Source organism: Panthera leo, chromosome B2 (assembly GCF_018350215.1).
Source record: "Panthera leo isolate Ple1 chromosome B2, P.leo_Ple1_pat1.1, whole genome shotgun sequence".
NCBI classification, from domain to species: Eukaryota; Metazoa; Chordata; class Mammalia; order Carnivora; family Felidae; genus Panthera; species Panthera leo.
The window spans coordinates 43337295-43361471 of record NC_056683.1 but is presented as its reverse complement, the minus strand read 5'-3'; the positions used below and the strand labels follow the sequence as shown (position 1 = coordinate 43361471).

Here is a 24177-nt window from a genome sequence, read left to right as displayed (position 1 = left end):
GACACCTTCCACTGACTCACCATGTAGTGTGATGTCACCAATGGATCCATCAGATGAGTCACCCTGACTCAGAGATTTGGCTATTGATAAGCCTGCCTGAAATTCACTGACTCTCCTCATGAGGCCTCAGTTCAAATGTCACCTCCCCAGAGAGGCCATCCTTGACCATCCTACCTAAAATAGTCCCTCCCCTACCCCTGTTCCTTTCCATTACCTGATAACTTATTTTTACTTCATAGGAAATTTGATTTTCTAATATATTACGTCTGTCTTATCTTCCAAGGTAGACTGTAAGCCTACAAAGTAGACACAGAATTTCCAACACTCTACATATGAGGCCAGAAAGGTAGTACAAAGAAGGAACCTAATAATTATTTGTTGACTGGATAATCAAGAGAGAGAGGGGGGAGAGAGAGAGAGAGAGAGAGAGAGAGAGAGAGAGAGGGGGAGAGAATGAACATCCGTGCACTACCTGGGACGTGGTAATTGTTCAACAAATAATGTTATTATATCCTAAAGATATGTAATCATTGAAACCATAATAACATGATTTTCAGGTGATTACAATTCTCAATTTAAGACACACAAAAATGGAGTTTAAGGAATAAGTATAGGGATGCCTGGCTGGCTCAGTCAGAAGAGCATGAGACTTTTGATCTCAGGGTTGTAAGTTCAGATCCCACATGGAGTGTAGAGATTACTTAAATGAATTTTTAAAAACTTGAAAAAAATTAAAAAATAAAACAAAGAATAAGTATAAATTATAATCTCATAAAAAACATCCCTATATTCATATATTAAATAAGTTTCTCGCTTTAAGCTACAGTTCTCTTTTCCACTCTTTATTAAAGTTTTTAAACTGATCTTTACTGAAATATACACCCTGAAACTTTCCTGCAATACAAAACTAAGTGTCTAGCTTAATTCTTTAAGAATGAAGTAACTTAAAATAACACCTGAGAGTTTTGTGTCATTTCATGTGTCCCCAGGGTCTGATAGCTTCTACATCCCCAGGATGACTTAGGGAACATCTATTGCTAGATTTCTATGAGTATTCCCTTGGAGCCAAAATAATCACCTTATCTGATTGAACTAACATTATCCTTTTATTTAACAGAACTCTTTCATCGGGTGTCTACACCTTACAATCAATCCTAAAAGCATGAAAAGAACAGGTCCTCTGTTTTGTAATCTTTTTTTCACTTCACTGCATAATGCATTATGTCAATAGACAAATGTCTGAATAATTTTAAATGGCTACACACTATACCACTAAGTGGCTAAAATATGAAATCTATCCAGCCTTCCACAATTTGACTTTTAAGTTTTTGGGTATTGCTATTAATTCTCCTCACTTTACTGTTGTTGTTGTTTTTTTTCCTCCTCCTTCTTCTTCCATTTTTGACTGAAATCTCAAACTGGCTTTTGATTAGAAGACAAAACTTGTAATTTTCTTGTGGAAAACAGAAAACTTGAAAAGGTAAAAGACTTAGAATGGAATGATTCAACATAGTATTGGACATTTTACATGTCCTTGGTGACTATATACATGAACCATACAGGGAATGGTCTTCAGAACTAAATGAAAGACAGCTGATGTCACAGACAGCTGATGTCACACCGTGTCCTGGCCAGTGTAGGAACAGAGCTGGATGGTGCCGATCCATGCTGCTGGACTTGGCAGAAGACCATGCTTCTAGATCTTAGAACCTGGATCCTAGTTATCCCTAACAAGGATAATTGGATCCCTCTTTTTCAAATCATAGGCTTGAGAAATGTTTTACTGAAGTGTGTTGTTCCCTAAAATTACTTTTATTTTTAACTTTCTTCTATAGCTAGTACTATACTATGAAGCTGTGGCTACTGAACTCAGGTAAGTGTGCTTAGGAATAGAACTGCCCGTGTTTCTTTCTTAGCTTGCTTTTCCCCAGTTGTTACCAAGGTTTTGAATTGAATGGATTTTCAAGGCTCGGAGCATTTGATTAGCCACATGAACTATTCCAGATTAATTGAATTGCCAGGGGTTCAAGTCATTTACGAGAAAGGATGACAGGCAAAGACCTATGGTCTACAAGAAAGGCAGAATGAAGGACCGGGAGGTTTCTGGGGTTGTTAGTATAAATCACTGAACCACTCGGAGCCTAATGAAAGGATTGAGCTAGATGTTCTCATATATCTCCCTAAATTCTGAGAGTTTGTCACCCGGTTGTCTACGGGAGAATTCAAACTTCTTTCCTAAAAGATTGCATCACTTATTAATCTGGAGATTCTCACTTTTGCTGGACGTAATATTTTGAAAAAGCCATTTCCTTATGACTCTTTTTAAACTGTTATACAAAGAGAAGTTAATTCTTCTCATAGTTGGGCTTGGGAGCCCATAAAGAGAACATTCTCACCGGGAAGATTCTGTGAATCCATAGCCTTGCTGTCATTTAAAATCATCCCATTGAGTTTAATAGCAAGTGTTTAATTCAGCACAGCCACTGAGATTTACCAGTCCAAAGCATCGGAGCCTGAGGACACCTTGGGAGATCATGAAAATTAATGAGTTTCTGTCTTATTTCATTCAAGTGACTGACTGAGTTTCTCCCCTTTGCCCGAGTTAGAGAATTTTCTAGCACTTGTCTCTTCTCATTCCTGGTTGCCTTGGGCACATGTGTGCGTCTGTGATGTGTGCATAGGCCTGTAGGAAAGCTCAGCTGATTGAAGATTCTGCAGGACACTGGACCAGGAAATGAAGGTCAGACCACAGAGAATTAACTTAAAGATCTTTTTAAAATGCCACTCACCATTTCTATAGTGAAAGAGCAATTTTAATGAAGAAAAAATAAGATGGAAGCTCTGCTCTATCTCTTGTATCACAAAAATTGGGGGAGAGCAATCTTCAAAGATGGGAAAGACCTGTGTGACTGAAATGATTGTGTTTGCATTCTATGGAAAGGAAGCCTATTGGAAGACACATCCCTAGGGCAAAGTGGATTGCTAGAATCTTCCCTACATATCAGCCAAATCTTGGGGGGCCTGCAGGGACCAGCCAGCTGGGCAGTGAAGGGGGTATAATGTGATAATATGGTACTGAGTTTGCAATTTACCTTTCTGAATTCATTTTAACCGGATTTCACACTTACAATCATGTTGATTTCATATTTATAATAAGGTGTTGAATAAGAACTTGGGAAAGAGGCAGAGAGAGATAATTAATGTTGATGTCCCATAGAAAAATTAGTCCTCGCCTTTTACTTTCAAAGAACAAACTCAAAATAGTAGTAATAAATGGGTATAGGGAAAAAAAAAACAACTCAAATCTTTGTCTACGTCTTACGTATTGTGAAAAAAGCCATTGAAAGCAATGGCATCAGCACTCAATCCAGGCAACTCAACTTGGGAAAATGTGATCATCCTGGGAGAACCTGCTGTTTGTTAAGTCTTCATCTGTCATGTGGCCCTAGAGAACAAGCATCTGACCCCCAGGTCAGTGTCAATTCCCAGTCTCCTGTTGCAATCCAGTGTTTTGAAGAATGTAGCTTCTGTGTGGAGTTTAATTGCCTCCATCAATGTTTTTGTGAAACAAACAAACAAACAAACAAGAGAATGTAAACTGGGATTACTGCCCATGAATATCTTATTACCTATATTTTGCTTTACGAATAGGATTTTTTAAGCATTTAATTATATAGTGTTTAATTTGCGTTATTTATCTATATTTCAATAAATTTTCAATATGGATAAATTTCTTTATACTTCTTTTTTCTTTTTTTTTTTAATTTTTTTTTTTTAGCATTTATTTATTTTTGAGAGACAGAGAGAGACAGAGCATGAGCGGGGGAGGAGCAGAGAGAGAGAGGGAGACACAGAATCCGAAACAGTCTCCAGGCTCTGAACTGTCAGCACAGAGCCTGATGCGGGGCTCGAACTCACAAACCTAAGCTGAAGTCGGACGCTCAACCGACTGAGCCACCCAGGCGCCCCATATACTTCTTTTTTCTTACCAGTAGGTATCCTTTATGTACTTACATACATAATTATATACTTTAGAACTTTAGGCACTGAGCTTGCAACATTATAATGCAATAAAATGACTCAGAAAATTAAAGAGAGGTCTTTAAAAAATTTAATGAGAAGGGATTTTGGATAATAACCGTTCTAAAATGTGTGAGGTGATAGCTCTCTGTAGTTTTGAATTTTATGTACTTAATGATATATATGTGTGTGTTTATTTCTGGGCAGTCTACTATGTTCCAGTGATCTATGCATCTATTTTTATGTCAATACCATACTGTTTTGTTTACTATAGTTTCATAATATAGTTTGAATAGTCAAGATGCTTGGCTATTCAGGGTCTTTGTGGTTCCATACTATTTTAGGATTGTTTTTCTATTTCTGTAAAAAAATGCCATTGAACATTTTGCAACAAATCCACAGATGGCTTTGGATAATAAGGATAATTCTTTTAATCCATGAATATGAAATATCTTTTCACTTATTTGTGTCTTTTTTAAATTTCTTTCATCATTTTCTTGTATTTTTTAGTTTACAGATGCTTTCCTTTCTTGGTTATATTTTTCCTAAATATTTATTGTTTTTGATGCTATCATGAATTGGATAGTTTTCTTTCTATTTCAGATATCTCATTATTACTATATAGAAACAATGATTTTTGTATATTGATTTTGTATCCTTCAATTTTATTGAATTCATTGATTAGTTCTAACAGTTTTCTTGGTGGAGTCTTTAGAGTTTTCTATATAGAATACCATGTCATCTGAAAATAGAGACAGTTTTAATTCTGATTCTGATCCATTCTGATCTGAATGCCTTTTATTTCTTTTTCTTGTCTACTAGCTCTGGCTAGGACTTCCAGTACTGTGTTGAATAAACGTGGCTAGAGTAAAGATCCTTGCTTGTTCCTTACCTCAAAGGAAAAATTTTTTACCATTGAAAATGATGTTAGCTGTGGGCTTGCTGTATATGGCCTTTATTATGTTGAGGTATATTTTCTTTATCATTACTTTGTTGAGAGTCTTAATCATAAATGGATATCAAAGCTTGTCAAATGTTGTTTCTGCATCTTTTGAGATAATTTATTTTTATCCTTAATTTTATAATGTGTTATATCGCACTGATTAATTTGTGGATATTGAATCATCTTTGCACCTCAGAAGTGACCCCCACTTGCTCATGGTATATGATCCCTTTAATACCTTGTTGAATTTGGTTTGCTGATTTTGTCGAGGATTTTTGCATCTATGTTCATCAGGGATATTGGCCTGTAATCTTCTTTTCTTGTAGGGTCCTTATCTGGTTTTGGTATCAAAGTAACGCTGACCTTGTAAAATGAGTTTGGAAGTGTTCCCTCCTCTTCTATTTTTTTTTGGAATCGCTTAAGAATGATTGGTATTGATTCTTCTTTAAATGTTTGGTAAAATTCACCAGTGAGGCCCTCAGGCCCTTGACTTTTCTTTGTTGGGAGGTTTTTGATTCCTGATTCTATCTCTTCCTAGTAATTGGTCTATTCAGATTTTCCTCTTCTTAATGATTCAGTCTTAACAAGTTCTATGTTTCCAAGATTTTATCCATTTCTTATAGGCTGTCCAATTTGTTGACATAATTGTTCATGTATCATAACCTTTTGTACATCTACTATAGATTTTGACTTTGTGGTTATCATGAGGCTTACATAAAATGTAACATCTTATTTTAAGCTGATAACTTTAAAAACATATGGAGGGGGGCACGTGGGTGGCTCAGTTGGTTGAGCATCCAACTCTTGGGTCTTGGCTCAGGTCATGATCTCATGGTCGTGAGATTCAGCCCTGTATTGGACATGGAGCCTGCTTATGATTCTCTCCCTTTGCCCTTCCCTGCTTGTGCTCTCTCTCTCTCTCTCTCTCTCTCAAAAAAAAAAAAAAAAGGATACGGATAATTTATATTTTTATTGCCCCGTTTTAGATTTTAATGTTTTAATATTGTACATCTAATAACAAATGATTGTAGTTATATTCATTTTTAGTGTTTTTTTTTAACTTTTAAACTAAAGTTGAGATTTACTTACTGCCATTACAATATTAGAGAATTGACTACAAATGTACCTTTGCTGACAAGTTTTACACATGTGTATATTTTTACAGTGGTAATTGGCATCTTTTAATTTCAGCTTATAGAATGCTCCTCGGTATTTCTTATAAGGCAAATCTAATGGTGATCAACCCCTTCCATTTTCTACTGCTTAGGAAAGTCTTTACCTCTCCTTCATTTCTGAAGGGCAGCTAGCTTTGCTGGGTATAGCAACTTCCTGAGGACTCTGAAAACAATAGCAGAGTGCTCAAGATGGCAACATGGGACACTCCTGACTTCAGTCCTCTTCACAAGAAGACCAACCAGGGACTATTCATAGATAAGACACTGTTGTGTTAAATCTCACCTTACAAAAAGAGCCCAGACCTCGTGGATCTCCCAGCCTGACTGACACCATTTTCTTCTCCCCCTGCCTGGACCAGGGTTCATGCACTGAAAAGGAATTTGACCACCGCTTACACAGAGTTGATGGTAAAAACATATCCAATACAGAGACAAGACTCTTCAGATACCTCGTTCCTCCCTCCCTCAAAATTGAAGCTATTGAGCAGATAAAACTAGCAAGTTATCAACTTTTCCTACGGTTTTGAGGAGAAAGAAAGGTCTCTCTAATTCAATAGTGTTTTCAAGGTACAAATCACATTTTTATTACTTACCACCTAGAATTTTATAATTGAAGGATAAACAGCACAAATAACTCTAAATAAATGAAAACAAAATCTGAACTCACATTCTATCTGCCCCCACCACTACCATTGCTGGCATTACCATCCCCAATAACAACGGTGACCAGTTAGATGATAAAACTCTTTAAAAATCAGATCTCCCCTCCAGGATCTTGCAATCTTACTCAAATAAGTATAAACAAGGTCCAGAGATAACCTAATCGTCAAAAAGTATTTTTTTAAGAGTCAATTCTCTATTTTGAAGCTCTTGCCTCTATGGTTTCAATGTTTCAAAGTTTTGAAAACATTAAAACTTCGATTATTTTAAAATGAATTTAGAACATCTAAGGTTGTGTTTCGTTAGGATGAACACATACTATTTTGGTCAAATTCGTCTACTAAAATAAAACATTAAAATCCTAAAATGTAAAAAGTTCATCTCATAAAAAAGCAAAGCAGTCAAACCACTGATTTAGAGTAGGATAGATACCTCCAAAATTGTAAAGCAATCAAAGGGGGGGATCAAAGTCTTCATTTGTCTCTCTCCTTTAGGGTATCAGAGCTCCGGTTAGAATCTCAGATGAGTAGAGAAATAACTTTAAAAATTGAATTCCTGTCTACACAATGCCAAAACATCTAGTAAGTCTGGTTAAAAAAAATGTCAACCCAGATGTTTGGCACTGCATAGACAAAACATCCAGATGACAGGCTGAACTTGCAAGTAAGCTGCTGAAATGGACCAGATGTTCTGGCTTCTTCAGGCTTCAGGGCCTTGGGGTCCCTGGGGACGTCAAGAGAAAGCAAATGTCCCTGCTGGACCTTCACCACCTGCGGGTCTTCCCTGGAAACTGAAGTGGGTGTGTAACAGCGGGGTTTAAATTAAAAACGTCAACGGCTACCTTAGAAAAATCAAGTGAAAAGTACAAGAAGGATGTAATGTGATATGTATCTAAAATCCATGTTTTGGGAAGTCACTGAGTCACATCTATCTTGAGGCATTGCGGTTGCATTTCTAAATATTCTCCCCCCGGAGACTTTCTCTTTCAACCCAAGTTCTGGGCTACCCTTTCCCAAAAGAGGGTGCAGTTTTGGTTTTTTGCAGGCCGCAGTTACAGCTGAAATCCAGAGCTTGGTCTCTCCCCCCCCCTCGCTTTGCCCTTCCTTCCTCTCTTCTTCATACTTCCTTTTATATCTTGCCATTCCTACGGTGGGCAAAGTGGGAAAGGGGGGATAAGAATCAGGCCAGGGATTTTTCGGGTACAGCCCAAGCAACGGGCAGAGAAGGCCAGCGCCGCAGGCACAAGTGGCAGGGCCTGCGGAAGGGACAGGGTGCAGCGGGAAGGGACCCTGCCACCAGGGGGAGGAGTCCCTGCGGGGCCTCCAGCCAGCAGGGGCTCAGAGCAGCGCCCAGAAGGGTGGATATTAACCTACAGGGCGGGACGCGGCCCCCGGAAGCCGAAGTGCCCTCCAGCAAATTTGTCTAAAACGGTGCCTTGCAGGAAACTGAGGGGCAGCAGGAAAGGAAGAGTCTCGGAAAACACCATGTGATTACTAAGCTCCCCACTGTATTTAGAAAACAGCGCTGGCTTCCGTCAGAAAGTTCCGATGCGCATTTGATCCGTTATATAATTTTTGTTTTCAGCGAGGGGGTTTGTTTTGTTTCTTTTTCAAAACGTCATTAAAAGATTTCCTCCGTGTCCGTATTTTCTGGAGCCTTCCCCGGGACCCCTTCTGCTGCTCTGTAAAAGAAAAGCCCGGGATTGCTCGCTCCTGTCCCTCCAGAGGGACTTCTTAAAACAATCTTCCAACTGCCACCGGAGGAAGAGTTACCGCGGGCCTCATCAGGATGCAATTAACAGAACAAGTGAAGGGTGTGGGAACGAAAATAGAGCAAGGAAGGGTTCCCAGCGCGTCTCATGGAGCGGGCTTTGGGCTCGAAGGAGATCAGAGCAGCAAACTGCAAAGTCAAGAGAACACTAGCCATGCTGCCAACCCCCACCCCCAGAGACGCAGGACGCACCCCGAGTTCACTCATACCCGAAGATGGCAGCCGCAGCCGGGCGGAATTGAGATAGAAAAGAGTAGACCTCTCCTTGCTTTGAATTGCAAAAAGAGAGAAGGCAGAAAGGACCTTCTCCCATTTCTAACCACCCCCACTCCTGCCTTGCTTTCCCCTCCGTCGCCCCCTCCTCTCTCAGGGATTGGCTTTATTTAAAAAACTATATTTCTGCCCAGGCATTCAAAAACGCTGAGTGCCTCAAGCAAAGTAGTAGAATAAGCATGTTTCTTACTGCTTCTTGGCAACGCTGCGGCCCAAGACCTGCTTCCAATTAGAGATCATGTGGCTTCAGTTTAGTATTATCATGAAAATGAAATTACCACTTTAGAAAAGTCAAGTTATTTTGGAAGTGAAAACTGCAGGTCAAAGCCCACCAAAATTCCAAAAAATTTGCTCAAGAAACGTCTTGTTGAAGGGTCAAAATGGCCTGGGCTGATACCCATCCTGGGGTTGTGACATGTCCCGCTCCTCCGGCCGGGCCTCTCCAGGCCTTGTTGAGACGGGTCTAGCTCATCGTCCTTCCAGAACAGGCATCCCTCTGATGGCAGACCCGAGCTCGCTCTGCTTGCGGAGGAATGGCGCTGGCGTCCGGCCCCTCTGAGGGGCTTGAACCCCCGGATCTCCACCACTCACCTGGCTGGGGCACACCCCACTCAGCTAGAGCTCTTCCTCCACGGGAGGCTGGTATCTTCCCTCCCCGACAAGATTGTAAATTCCTGAGAGCAAGGGCTGTGTCTTTGCTTGCTTGTAGCCTCAGAAATTCTTAGAACAGGAAGGGACTTTAGTCCAATCACTTAAAGATAAGGTCTCTTAACTAGCTTCTGGCAGACACGCTATGGGCAGGGAGGCCTGTGGCCACATTAAGGTCGTCCCTGAACACACAGTGCCTTCTACCCAGGTTTCCCGTCAACCCGACCTGGGAAACCTTGTGGACCGGCACGGTGGTGACGACCCCTGCGATGCAGAAGGACGGGGTTCGAATCCTGAGGCTACCACTACCTAGCTCTGTGATTCAAGACACATTCCTTTACCTTTTTGAGCCTTTGCGTATTTATCTGTAAAGCTGGGAAAATAGAAGCATCCACCTTATGATTTGTGGAGGACTAAATAAGAGAATGTATGTAAAGTGTTTAGTCCAGGTGCATATCGTCGGTAAACACTCAATAAGGGGACACTGTTTTATTCTCATTAGTGTTGGCATGTGTTTGATGGGACCCAAACAGAGAATTTCTTTTATAGAGAGTTCCACGGCTCGTCATGTGAAAACATGGGCTTATTTGGAGGAAATGGACTGTATCAGCTTTCTGGAACCATCTCTGTTATTAGGAAATTCCAGGAACTGGAATAAAATTACAAGGGGGTGAGAGAGAGGGTGTGTGGGTTATTCTTCCCCAAGCAACTGGAACCAACCAGCCAGGAGATGAACAACGTCCTGAGTGTGCTTTTATGTCAGGCGCTGTGTCTCATGCTGTAGGAAATCCAGGAAATGTTAACATGGGCTCTGCCTTCAAATGCTCATAACCTAGGTGGAGACAGAGAATTCCTGGGAAGAATACTGAAACTCCAGCTGCGTGTAATGGGTCTCCAGGGGACTGTTGACAACAGGTGCTCTAGAAGTTCAGAGGCAACAGCAGTGGCTTTCAAGTGTCGTGGGCAGAGAAGGTAAACCTTAAGATAGGTTTCAAAGCACTGACAAGATTGCAGCTGAGTGGAGATGAGGGACCAGCGCTCCTCCTGCTCAGGGAAGAGTTTGTGTAAAGGCCGAGATGGAGACATTCCAGGGTGTGTTTAAAGGTGGTGAGACCAGACTGGCTGTAGTTGAAGGTATACCTATAGGCTAGGGAACATAAGATTAGAAGAGTTGTTTGAAAATGGGCCGCGAAGAACTGTGGATGTTTTGCTTGTTGTTGGGATTCAGTATGGTTGTGCAGAGTACGGTGAACCTTAGCATCGCGCAGTATGCAACCTAAGCAACTGTACCTGGCAGCTTGGCTAACTCTTCGGACTTCATCCTGCAGGTAGCCGTGGGGCCCTGAAGGTGTTTGGGGGAGATATCAGAATCTGGCTTTTATATATGCTGTTGTTATTTTTGATTATGTTTTTATGTGCACTTGACTTTGGAAGAGTTTTAGAAATGGGTATATATATCCTCTGAAATAACGGCCCACCGATTCGGGTGAGGAAAGGAGAGAAACTGTGGTGCTGTTTACATTCACAGTCTTAGCGCCTTTGGAGGTTAAGGACCCCTCATCCAAGTTAACAGTTTTTCTAAGCTGACAGGGGGTGGGGAGATGTCAGGATAAAGCCTAGCCCAGTTGTCCAACCTGTACTGTGGGCTGTTCGAAAACCCTCCTTATCTAATAACAGTATCTGAAGGAGTTTAAGGAAGGAGGGGCAAGCTACGGGACTGAGGGGAGGGGAGACAAAGCCTTCTGTCCTCTCTAAACCTCTTCCGACGGGTGGGAAATGAAGGGGCAGGTAGAAGAGAGGACTTGGTTATGATTACTCCATTTTCCTTTCACTGTCTTTGAGAACCATTGTTCTGTGACTTACGTCAAACACGGAGACAAATCCGTGATTGTGCCAAGAAAAACTCCCTTGGATATAGCACAACATTGACTCTAACATGAGGTGGGGGGCGAGGAGGGAGTGTGTTACAAAAGAAAACAGTGTTGTGTGGTCCCTCCTCACATACGCTGGCAGGGTGAGTTTTGGTACCACGGGCTACTTCAAATGCCATTCAGCCTTGTGCCTTTAGCCCGCTTTCCCAGGCAGACAACCCCCAGCACCCCGAGGCTCCCAGCCACCCCCAGCTCTGGGCTCCACGCGTCCTAGCTCCTGCTGAATGCCAGGGAAGACAAACCCAAAGAAGAATAGAAGGTTCCCGCAAGCCCCAAAGGTGTGGAGCAGATGCTGGGGGTGGGGGTGCCAAAGGGATGGAAACAGATGCCTGGAAGTTTCTGCCATCAACACCTACTTGTAGATTCCAGTTTGAGCCGTCATTTGCAAATGCCTGTGTAAAAGAATCCATCTCCCATGACCTCAATGGAACATGACTTGGCTGGCGGGAGACAGCATCCTGAGGAGAGAAAAGCAGCTTCCCCAGAGCTTCTCAGAAACACTTAAAAGATCCCGCTCTGGGCCCCGTTGCTCTGAGGCGGGAGGACTGTGTAGAGGTCAGGGATCCCACAGCCACACCGAAAGAGCTTCTCCAAATCCGGCTGTTGACCAGAGGAGAGCGGGGAGGTGGGAATGAGATCGTGGTGGGGAGGGTGGATGGCCCTTCCACACTCTTCCCAGGCCCTAGAGAGCGCCAGGGACCAGGCTCCCCTGTCCCACCCTCCCCATCTGCCAAACTCAGAAGAGATATCTGTTCCCCCAGGAGAGAGCAGGCCCGGACAAGGCCCAGCTGACCCCGAGGCTCAGCATCCTCCAGCACCCCCCACCCAGGGCAGCCCCTAACGGGTATGCCTGGGGGCCTCAGGAGGCCCAGTCCCAAAACCAGAATGGAAAAGAACCTGACTGGGAATTGCTGACAGACAGACCCCGAGTCGGCGGACCACACGTGGAAGGGGGAAACGTGCAAACATAATGTGTGCTCGCGCACACTGTGGGTTTCTGGGCGGCGGGCGCTCCACGCGCACGGCCCCCTGGGACGGAGGCAGGAGTTGGCTGTGCGTTTCGCCATTTTCTTTCACTTCTTGTATGTGCTTCTCGATTCGAGCAGGCGTCGGAATGCGGAGCCCTGCAGAGGCCCCACGTGGGCTGTGAATCCAGGATGAGGAGAGAAATAGCATGGGGCTGTTGCCCATGGTCGACACGGCTCATTGTGACGTCTGGGACACCCCCACCTCCCTCTCTCCTTGCCTCTTTCTGTCTGCTCCCTTTCTCTTACACACACAGAAGATGTACGTGTATACATATCTGTGTCCGTATATGATGCTAAATAATAGACAAAATGTGATGTAATACAATACATTCTTGGGTACTGCCAGAGAGGTCCAGATCCTTGAGCTGATCTTCCGGCAACGGCCAGTTTTATCAGCCTTTGAAAGTCAACTCAGAGCAGGGTCACCTAGAGTCCTCCGCCCTTAAGAAATTAGCATGTCAAAGGAAGAACCAAGAGCGCTTCCTTTCAGTGTTCCAAATGTTCTTCGTGGGTGAATTCTATCGTTTGGTTCACACAGCTAGAAGCTTTCAGAAACTTCCAAAACCGTCACATGTACGGTCAATCGTCGACAGGCCTCCAAGCTTGAGCAAAAGGTCGGTCTCAGATCATGGCTTGGATCCAGCTGGCTCACGTTCATAAGTGTCACAGGCCAATCTGCCCCCTCTCCCTGGATGAAGGTCAGCAGGCACACATCTTACTCTGGTGAGCTACCGATACTCAACCATTCTGGTCTTTTCTATCACGGGACGTTTAGAGAGAAAATTCTGAGAAAAGTGTTCGGATGGCTCTGGGCATTCACGCCATCCAACCACACCACAAAATCTGAATCTGCGGGTCACCCAAGCTCTCAGCGTTACCCCCGAGTCACCTCTTCCTACTCTTCTGGCGATTTCATTCCCTGCTATGTATGCCTGTGTCACATTCCCTCAGGTGGCCTCGTGTTCATTCATCCATCGGCACGGTGTTTATTCCACGTGAACTATGTGCCAGGTACTGTTCGTTCTAGGCCCTGGGAAAAAGGCAGCGAGCAAAACTGCCCAAGTCTCTACCCTCATGGATCTTCCCTTCGCCCAGCAGAGGAAGAAAACAAATTCTGCATCATCTGCCAGGTGGTGAGAAGTGCCAAACATAAAAAACAACAACAACAAAAAAAAAACCACTGGCGGAGTGGGTGAGAGTGAGCTGGGTGAGGGGACTGGGTGACAAGGGGCCTCTCAGAAAAGCCACACTAAAGGGAAGACACTGGCAGAGACCGAAGTGCCACAAGAGAACGTGTGCGAGGACTCGCTCACCTGTTAAAAAACAAAAAGCAAAAGCAAAACCGAGAATCCACTGTTCTCCATGGCAATGGAAGTTAGTAATGAAAATCCCTTAGGGAGCCTGGATATCTCCGTCAGTTAAGCGTCCATTTTGGCTCAGGTCTTGATTTCATGCTTGTGAGTTTGAGCTCCGCATCGGGGCCCGTGCTCCCGTGTGGAGCCTGCTTGGGATTCTCTCTCTCTCTTTGTCCCTCCCCCACTCTCTCTAGAAACAAATAAACTTAAAAAAAGCAAAGCCCCTTACATTATTTCAGCATTTAATCACTTATCATGGGCTTTACACTCAGCATTTTATTAACTTCTCACAATTTATGGGGTAAAGGGGCTGAAGCGGAATTCCAGAGAGGAGTGGGGACTTCTTCCCAAAGCCATTCAGAACAAAACCCAGTGGCGGGACTGGATTAGAACCCATGTCTCCTAATTCCCAGCTAAATACTTCCAAGGGGAACAGATCAGGTTGACCAATCTTAATTTAGGGCATATTTTGCTCAAGACTTCAATCAGAAATACGTGTCTTGGAATGTTAAAAAAGTCTTATCACTGTCTGAGACAGAACCACATGGTTACCAGTGGGCAAACAAGTTATTCGATCACCATAGGTATCCCATTCTTTTTTTTTTTTTTAACATTTATTCATTTTTGAGACAGAGAGAAACAGAGCATGAACGGGGGAGGGGCAGAGAGAGAGGAAGACACAGAATCGGAAGCAGGCTCCAGGCTCTGAGCCATCAGCCCAGAGCCCAACGCGGGGCTCGAACTCACAGACCTCGAGATCGTGACCTAAGCTGAAGTCAGACGCTTAACCGACTGAGCCACCCAGGCACCCCTAGGTATCCCATTCTTAAATAACTAGGAGCAGACTATATTCAGTTAAAAACCCAACAGAAAGGGGGCGCACCTGGCTGGTTCAGTGGGTTGAGTGTCTGACTTCGGCTCAGGTCATGATCTCGAGGTTTGTGAGTTCAAGCCCTACATCGGGTTCGCTGCTGTCAATGCAGAGCCCGCTGTTGGAGGGAGGGGTGGATTCTCTGTCCCCCTCCCTCCGCCCCTCCCCAGCTTGCACCCTCTCAAAAACAAATAAAACATTTTTTGAAAAACCAACAAAAAGGGGATAAAAACTGCACATTTGTCTGCAATATTTGCTATAACTACTATGTACAGAGACGTGCATTTGCTCACCTGTGCGTGTTAGCAATAGACTTCCTGTGGACTTTTGACACATGGGTCCCAATGTTTCCCATATATAATGGATTATAAGGTGGAAAATTACCAGTCCTATGTGACTTTGGACAAACCTTTTCCTCCCTCTCTCGCCTCAGTTTCCTCTTTGTGAAATGAACATTTTGAATTCCATGTCTCCAAATTCCTTTCCCCTTCTGGCATCCTACAGTTTTATCCAAACATATATTTTTTTTAAATAGTAAATAAGAGTTTTGGTGAAGGATCCTAAGGCACTGCATCATACCTGACTAGAGACTTTCAATAATACCTTATTACCTTCCGGATTCATTTTCCCCACAAAGATGCTCTTCTCAAAGCTAACATCTTTCTGAACTTTTCAAAGGTGAGGTGCAGAGTTATGTTCATTTCCTTCTCAATCAGTGTCAATTGTGACTAAAAAATTGAGGCAGGGCAAAGCCTTTGGGGATGAGTATGGGAATAAAAGGGAAGGACAAGAAAGGAGCAGCAAACAAAAAGCGGGGAAGACAGAAGAAAAGGTGAAGAAAGGAAGCAAAGAAGCAGTGGGTGGTGGGTGATGGGGTAGTGGGGGCAGGGACAGGAAATGTCCTAGAAAAGTATTTCCAGAGCTTTGTGATCTGTTTCTTGTGCAAGGCATACGGGCCTCATTAATAAGTGTGTGCGTGTGTGTGTGTGTGTGTGTGTGCGCGCGTGTGTGTGCACATGTCCTGAAACATGTATTAATCATGCTGGTGACGAGCAGATGAAATCAATGATTTCTAAAACTTCCTCTGAATCAACTAGAGAGACCATGTACGTGATGTTTCCTCAAACTGGCACCAACACATTCATCCATCCTCCATGGGCTGGTGTCCAGGACTCTTTCCTTTATGCTTACTCCTCACTTGGGGAAGAACCTTCAAGTTCTCTTTCCTTACCCACCCCCATCACTGGTGTCTCCTCCTCTCCTGGAAAGGGAAGATTTGTATCATCTCCCTGTCCAGCTTCAGCAAGGGAAAGCTTTTATTTCTCAACATTCACACTTTTTCTATATGCTTTGAGGCTTTGGCTCTACTTTCTTCTTTCTGGTTCTATTTTTCATTGAGATTCTTCCATTCATTTTACCCTTCACCTACACCTGGAGCATCCCATATCTTACAGAAATAATCTTTAAACTAAGCACGTGCTCTTCTCAGGGTCCAAAGACTACGGGGGCGGAGGGGTACATAGGCAAGAGAGAATTGAGAGAATCTTTCCCCAGATCCTCAACATCTATAAACATTCTTTAACCAAGCACCTCCAGGCTACTATGTCTGTTTTTCACATCCTATTTCACATTCACCGTTTTCCTACCTGACAAAATATGGTACATTTCTTGCCCATCCAAATCTTGCTTTGGGCCTTTACTTTGGTGAGTAAAAACTCTGGGCCACCAAACAAGAAGACAGATCAATCATGCATTGTTCTAAAAGGACCCCCTTGGGGCGCCTGGGTGGCTCGGTCGGTTAAGCGTCCTACTTCGGCTCAGGTCATGATCTCACGGACCGTGAGTTCGAGCCCCGCGTCAGGCTCTGGGCTGACGGCTCAGAGCCTGGAGCCTGCTTCAGATTCTGTGTCTCCCTCTCTCTCTGCCCCTCCCCTGTTCATGCTCTGTCCCTCTCTGTCTCAAAAATAAATAAACGTTAAAAAAAAAATTTCAAAGGACCCCCTTGACAACAAAGCAAGGAGGACTTTAGAAAGAATTACTAAAGGGGCAGAACTTTATTTCTGTCGGGAAACCAGTTAATGACAGAGCTTTGTGACTTTATCGGTGTGACTATCTACTTACCTGTGAATTAGAGACGAATAGTTCCCATAGGAACATACCAACACGTGTATTTGAGTTGAAATTCGAAGTCAATTTTTTCTGACAAAAACAAGGCTGGTCTGATTTATTTGAACACGTGAGCCCCTTCGCCAAGGGGGTTTGTATCACCAAAGGAATATGCATTTAAAGCACATACACAATATGCAAAATCATCATGACGTTTACAACTATCAAGCCTGTGATTAAACGTTTTTAGATGTTGTGATAGGTTGGATTTTTGCTTCAAATTTAATTATTTATTGCCTTATTCTTTGGGTCAGGCATGGCCGTATGACCTACTTTGGCCAACAGAATGTGAGCAGGAGTAATATGTGCCATAGTAGCACAGAAGCTTTGAAAGTCACCACATGGTTCTGCCAGAGCTCTGCTTTTCGTTCTGTCACAAGAATATTACATCCCAAACAGCAGGGGTTGCTTCAGCCTGGATTCTGGAAAGTAGAAGACATACGGACCAGAGCCATAAGCAACCTGCACCCAAAGTATCAGGGAAGCAAGACAAAAGATTCAGCTATTGTAAGCCACAAAGATTCGGGGTATGTTTGTTATGGCAGCATAACCTAATAAAAACTGATTATAGCTATCAACTCAAAAACATCTGAAAGGGTAAATAGCTATTCAAAATTTATTTAGGGAGCACAAGAGCAAAAAGGTTGTAGACCTTCATTTTAGATCTGTGACCATTTCCCGTTAAAGAAGCCACCTTTCACCGTTCTCCAGTTTATCAATCAAATATGAGATGTGAGCACTGGAGATAGAGAAATGAAGAACACATACTTTTCAATCTCAAAGAAATTATAGTCTAATACTGTAGACATCATATAATAGCTATGCTATACTCTATACTGTATTGTACAAAGATATACAAGTCATGAGCATGACCATAGATATGAACCTGGAGAAGTATCATAGAGAAGGGTGTGATTAAATTGTTCTAAGCTAGGGGCGCCTGGGTGGCTCTGTCGGTTAAGCGTCCGACTTCGGCTCAGGTCATGATCTCACAGCCCGTGGGTTCGAGCCCCGCGTCAGGCTCTGTGCTGACAGCTCAGAGCCTGGAGCCTGTTTCAGATTCTGTGTCTCCCTCTCTCTCTGACCCTCCCCTGTTTGTGTTCTCTCTCTGTCTCAAAAATAAATAAATGTTAAAAAAATTTTAAAAAATAAAAAATAAAAAAAATAAGTTGTTCTAAGCTAGAAGACTTTGGGGAAGTCTGGAGAAGATGAAGTAGGAGAGGACATTTCATTCAGATACAAATGCATATGTAAATTGCTAGAGCTGTAAAAAGACATGATATGTTTACAGAAGTAGGAACATCTGCTATTCCTAGAGTTCAACTTTTGGAAGCAGTGAAGGGAGATACAGCCTGTGGCTGACAGACCCTAGGTCCCCACCTTCTGGTGTTCATACCCTTGTATAATCTCTCTTTGTGAATAGAAATGTCCTATGACTGACTTCTGACCAAACAAAATATGACAAAAGTGATCGTAGTGATTCTATGCCATTACCTAAGACTGTTAGAAGGCTCGTGAAGAGTCTCTCCTTCCCTCGCTGGCTGTGGGCAGGAAGTCACCATGAAGTAAGTGGAAGTTCACATGACAAGAAACTACAGGAGGCTGTTAGTAGCCGAAGTAGACCTTGTGCCTGTAACCGCAAAGAAATACATTCTGCTGCCAATCAGCGTGAACTTAAAAGTACATTCTTCCTCAGTTGAGCCTCTGATGAGACCCAGCGACAGCTAATAGCTTGATGGCAGCTTGGTTGAGGCTCTGAAGCAGAGTATCAAGCTAACGCATGCCCACATTCCCAACACACAGAAACCGGGAGATAATAAATGAGTTGTTTCAAGTTGCTGAGTTGATGGTAACTTGTGACACAGCAGTAGTAAAAACTAAAACACACTAGAGGTACAAGCAGGTGCTGTTGTAAGGGGTTCAGATTTTCTTATGTGGCCAATGAGGTGCCACGCTGACGGCTCAAAGAAGGGGAATGACACAGAAGGAAGTTTTAGGAAGTTTCTCTGATGACAGTGTGGGAGAAAAGCTTCCAGGGACAAGGTTCCAAGCTCCTCGTTTCCCCTGAAGGCAGGCACACAAATGATCATGTGACCTCAGACCAAGAATTATCAAGAAACGTGATTTATTGAATTTCCACGAGATGCTGTGTTGGGGAAGAAGAATCTAGGAAGAGTTGCAAAGTACAGTCCCCATGCCTAAAAAACTTCATGTGGAGTTAGAACACATGATGGACATGCAGACAAAAGTGTGTTTTGTTTCATTTTGTCTTCTTAAATAACAATAATCAGCAAGTGGAGGGTACTTGAGAGGGGGGATAGATACAAATCTGTTCCCACGGGAGCAGTCAGGGAGGTTTTGTGTGAGGAGCGATACTGAGGTCCATCTTGAGGGATGAGTGGGATTTTTTTTTTAATTTTTTTTTAACATTTATTTATTTTTGAGACAGAGAGAGACAGAGCATGAATGGGGGAGGGGCAGAGAGAGAGGGAGACACAGAATCGGAAGCAGGCTCCAGGCTCTGGGCCATCAGCCCAGAGCCCGATGCGGGGCTCGAAGTCACGGACCGCGAGATCGTGACCTGAGCCGAAGTCGGACGCTCAACCGACTGAGCCACCCAGGCGCCCCAGGATGAGTGGGATTTGAATGAGCAAGGATGGTATTCAATGGCCTGCAGACAATTTCTTGGTGAGAGAAAACTTAGAGCTGGGGCTTTTGGGAAGAACTTTAGGGGAAAAGATTGAAGGGAGAGATTGGGAAGACTTTGATCTTTCCCCTTCTACTTTGCCCACATGGCTGACTACATCTTGTAATGTGATGAAGGGCCACCCAAGAAGGATTCATGGAACAGGTGAGACATGAGCTTCTTCTGAAGGAGGGCAGGCCCTAGACAAGCACCAAGGAAATGGGATAACCTTCCTATAGGAGCGGGGTATTGCCAGAGGTGTGGCCATGGAGTGGGAGTTCAAGAGACCTGGGGAAGACCTGTGTGTTGAAAGAAAGGTTGAGATACAAATATAAATATAAAGTAAATGTATAGTTTTATATAAAAATATAATATAAATAAGATATAAATAAATAATTTCATTTATATAAGTGAAATGTAAATTGAAAGAGATGGGGGGGAGAGAAGGATGAGAAAGTTTGTTGGGACCAAATTTTTACCTCAAAAACTTTAAGCTCAATCAGTATCCTTTTGAACCCCTATTTTCTTAGCCCATCTGTAATTATGTTACCTTCTATTTATCACCTCTTGATAGTTTCCTTTTATCTTCGAGATAAAATCAAATACCCCCTCCCATCACCTACAAACCGCCACCTGATCTGGCCTCCGCCTATCCCTGTGGCCTCAACTCATACTCCCAAGACCCCCAGCACTCTGCTCTCACTTCTTCAGGGCATCCTGCTGCCTCTGTCCTCAGGTCCTTTACTTAGCCAGGGCTGGTGGATGCAGGAAAGTGAAGGCATATTCTAGACAGGATTTCCCTGGACTGTCCTCACCCCAATCCAGGGTCCTTTGTCAGAAGCTCTCACAGCATTGGCTTCCTTCACAGCACTTATCACTTGTGTCATTACCACCCTGGGTGAGGAGGTGTTGGGTGTCTCTAGGTATAGCTAGAATATAGGAGACCAAGGCCTATTATTGTGCCTGGCACAGAGCTGGCACCCAGTGAGGGGTGGATCCCTAGGTCCACCCTCTACTGGTATTTTTCCCAGCAGAGATGACAAGGACTGAAGCTTGGGAGTGGTAACTTGTACCACTCACGCCAGGGTCTGCATCCAGAGCATGAGATGAAGCATCACAGTGGTTCCACTCACCCACCTGAGACAGAGGACCACTAGACGCAAGCACACATCACTGACAGTGGATAAAATACTTGTACAGCCATTCCTCAAAACAAGGAAATGAAAGAGGAAAAAGGAATAAAGTCTGGCTTGCTCTCCGTATCTCCATGGCTGCATGATGCTTTTATTGGCAAGTCCTCACAACAAACTTATGGGTTGTTTGTTTTTTTTTTTTTTAAACCATCATTAATAGATAAGGAGCCAAGAGATTTCGATGTGCCCAGGGTCACATGGCAAGTTAACAGTGGAACTAAAGGTTCAAACTCAAAACCACAGGATAGTCAACATATTTATTGAACAGGCATTGTTCAAATGTGAGCTCTTTGGTTTCATCTGGTGATTTCATTCCAATTGTATGTAGACCGAGAGAAACCCCAGTCTGGCAGAAGACTTAATAACTCAGAATGTAAGAGGATTTAGGACTTGCTGGGGTTGATGCCAAGGTCGGTGCTGAAGACAGACGGTGAATTCAGAGGAAATGAATGCCTGGGAACAGTGGGCTTTTTGAGAGGGAAAGGGGACAGGAGAGAGTTGGTAGGACTCAGGCTGGGACACTGCACGGGGACAAGTGCAGGGAAGAGTGGGTCAACATTTGGTGCTTTTAGAAACTCAGAAGGGTGATTTAAAAATAGGGCCAAGACTGAGTTTAAATCCTGGCTCTTCTTATCTTGGCAACCTCAGAAGAGTGACTTAGTCTAGCTAACTAGTACCTACCTCATACAATCGTTACACAAATGAAATGGGAAAATTCCTATAAAGCAGAGTGGCAAGCTATAGTCTGTGGGCCAAACTGAGCCCACTCCCTGTTTTTGTAAATAAAGTTTTATTGGGAGACAGCCACGCCCATTTGTTTACCTACTGTCAATGGCTGCAGAATTAAGTAAGTATAACAGAGGGTATATGGCCTTTAAGGCTGAAAATTTTTGCTTTACAGAAAGTGTTTGCTGATCCCTAATATAAACAATTTATTACATATTTAGTATGCTATTTAGTACTCCATTTATACCCACGTAGTAAAATGCATTTAGTATACAGAGTGGCACAAAGTATGTGCTCAGTAAGTATTAGCTTTTATTATGTAATCCCCTCCTGTCAGATGAAGGTCTAGAGAGGGTAAATGATTTGCCCAGGATTGCTGAGCTAGGTGATAGCAAAGAAACAGGGTTCAGGAAAGAGACTCGGGTGCCAAATAGGGCTGTCAGGAAATATGACCCCGAAGGAACGAGCCCCCAGGACATGGGAAGTTCCACCGAAGGAAATCTGCATGTCAAATCCATTGTCTTTTTGGTCAAGCTGGATACAGAACCAAAATACACTGTAATCAACAATGAAAGGCTGAGGAGAGCAAGCTCGTCATGTGGTCATGTGTGTTCTCTTATTAAGAAAATCCAGGAAGAGAGTCCCGAAGAGAAGAGCTTTTCAGAAAGGTTGCCTTTGACCCCTGCGTGATGGTTGTGACAAATTAGCCAACAGTGATAAAAGCCAGTTAGCAGATCTTCATCTTAATTAAGGTTGGGGGTTGTCTTGTCGTTGCAGCCCATCATTTACATTTCAGGAAAGGAGACTGAAAAAACGTTCCCTTTAGTTTGTGTTTTGTCTGGAATGTGATGAAAATAGGCACTGCCAGGTCAATGATTCCTTTGTGAAATAAAACAACCATCTGGGTGTGTCTGAGGAGGGGTAGTTATTGTATACCAGAAGCTTGAGCAAGCATGCAATTTTAACATGAAGGAGCGAAGCTGAAGGCAAAAATAATCTTGTTACTAGGATTTATTTTTTTTTGTTTTGTTTTGTTTTTGTTTTTGTTTTGCTCACTCCGTGACATCTAACACAGGGAGGGCAAATACTGGTTATGTGAATGCTGATCATCTGTGCTTCCACTCCTCTAAGGCAGACATTACTAATTGATCTTGGCACATTTTCCCGCTGAACTCAGACTGCGTCAGAATTCTCTGCACATGCCCTATAAATCTCCTAGGTGGCACGCAAGAGGAAATACAATTGCCATCCCTAGAGGCATAGGGACACTTATTAAATTTCTATTCTATTCTATTCTATTCTATTCTATTCTATTCAATGATGAATAAGTAAATGCATTAATGAATGAATGAACAACAGGTGAATCAATGATGGAGCTTTCTAAACACAGCGAACTACACTGTTCATATCACTGATTGCAAGAGAAACCAAGGCAGGATGGGGCTGGAGCAGACTGTGGCCTTTTACTGGAGAAAAATAGCTCCAGCAAACCTTGGAGCCTCGAACTCATTATGTCCACTCCGTCTCTGAAGAATGGGGTATGGGATGAAATGGCTCCGGAACCCGCTTGTTGCAGTGATCCAGAAGTATGACTCACTATGGTAATGCCTCATTCATTTGTTCATTTAATAAATCTCAATTTCATCGGTCAGGACCACCAGCAAGATCTAGATAATGGTGGACACAGATAACCTTGAATGGGTCATTTTATGACTTTGAGGAAGAGACTCTTATAAGGGCTAGTGCAATACCCTGGGATTAAAGGAAGGGAGCTGTTACCATCCCTGGGCCTGGTTAGAGTTACCAGGGGCTCAGCCAGCCTGTCTGCTGATGTACCTTGGTGTCTTCATTGGCTGTATCCAAAGGGAAGCCAGAGGACCAGGGATCCCGTGTGCATCAGAGTTCTCCAAAAAAAAAAAAAACAAAAAAACAAAAAAAAAAAACAAAAAAACCCCACAGAACTCTGAGGAGAGGTATTATAGGAATTGACTCACGCGGTTATGGAGTTGACAAGTCCCACAGTCTTTCATCTGCAAGGTGGAAAACCAGGGGTATAAGGCCTGCAAACTGGGGACTGCTATTGCTGCCTGGACTCTAAGGCCGGAGAACCAAGAGCTGTGATGTCTGAGGGCAGAAAGAGACGGTCATCTCAGCTCAAGAAGAGAGAGAGGATCCACTCCTCCCTGGCCTTTTCTGTTCCATTTGGGCCCCAAATAGGTAGGATGATACGTGCCTGCATTATCCTGTCTATCAAATCAAATGTGAACTGCGTCTGGAAACATTTTCAGAGACACTCCCAGAAATAATCTTTCACCAGCTCTCTGGGCATCTCTCGGCCTAGTCAAGCTGGCACATGAACTTAACCTTTACAGAGCCCATTGACCCAGTTCTCCAGTCAGCCCCAGGCTGTAGAGCGGGGCAGGGAAGGGGATGGCGTGCATCTAGAGGGCTCAACACAGATACACAGCTCCAAGTGGAAGGCAGCATTGGTGAGACCTTGTTTTAGATACTGAGGACTGAGTGGTGAGCAAGACAGGCCGGGTCCTTGCTCCCAGGGAGCTGACACTCAGTAGTGGGAAGGGAAGCACTAAACTTAGGAATATGTTCAAGCAAAACATTTTCGCATGTTTTAGAAAACCCAAAGCGGGGAATATTTTACCAGTGCTGTTTCTGTTACTTTTTTTCCAAATGAAAAGACAAACCAACACCAGCAGATGCTACAAATGCCAAGA

At 43.4% G+C, this 24177-nt stretch overlaps 1 long non-coding RNA gene across 2 annotated transcripts; it reads left to right on the top strand.

Moving 5' to 3' along the window:
• Positions 1–1642: 1642 nt before the first annotated feature.
• Positions 1643–6956, top strand: LOC122219983. Of its 2 annotated transcripts, XR_006202627.1 has the most exons (4): positions 1643–1873; positions 2607–2740; positions 3338–3471; positions 6231–6956. It is a non-coding gene; the product is annotated as an uncharacterized LOC122219983 (long non-coding RNA). The 2 variants fall into 2 exon arrangements; XR_006202626.1 differs by lacking the exon at positions 3338–3471.
• The last annotated feature ends 17221 nt before the right edge of the window (positions 6957–24177 follow it).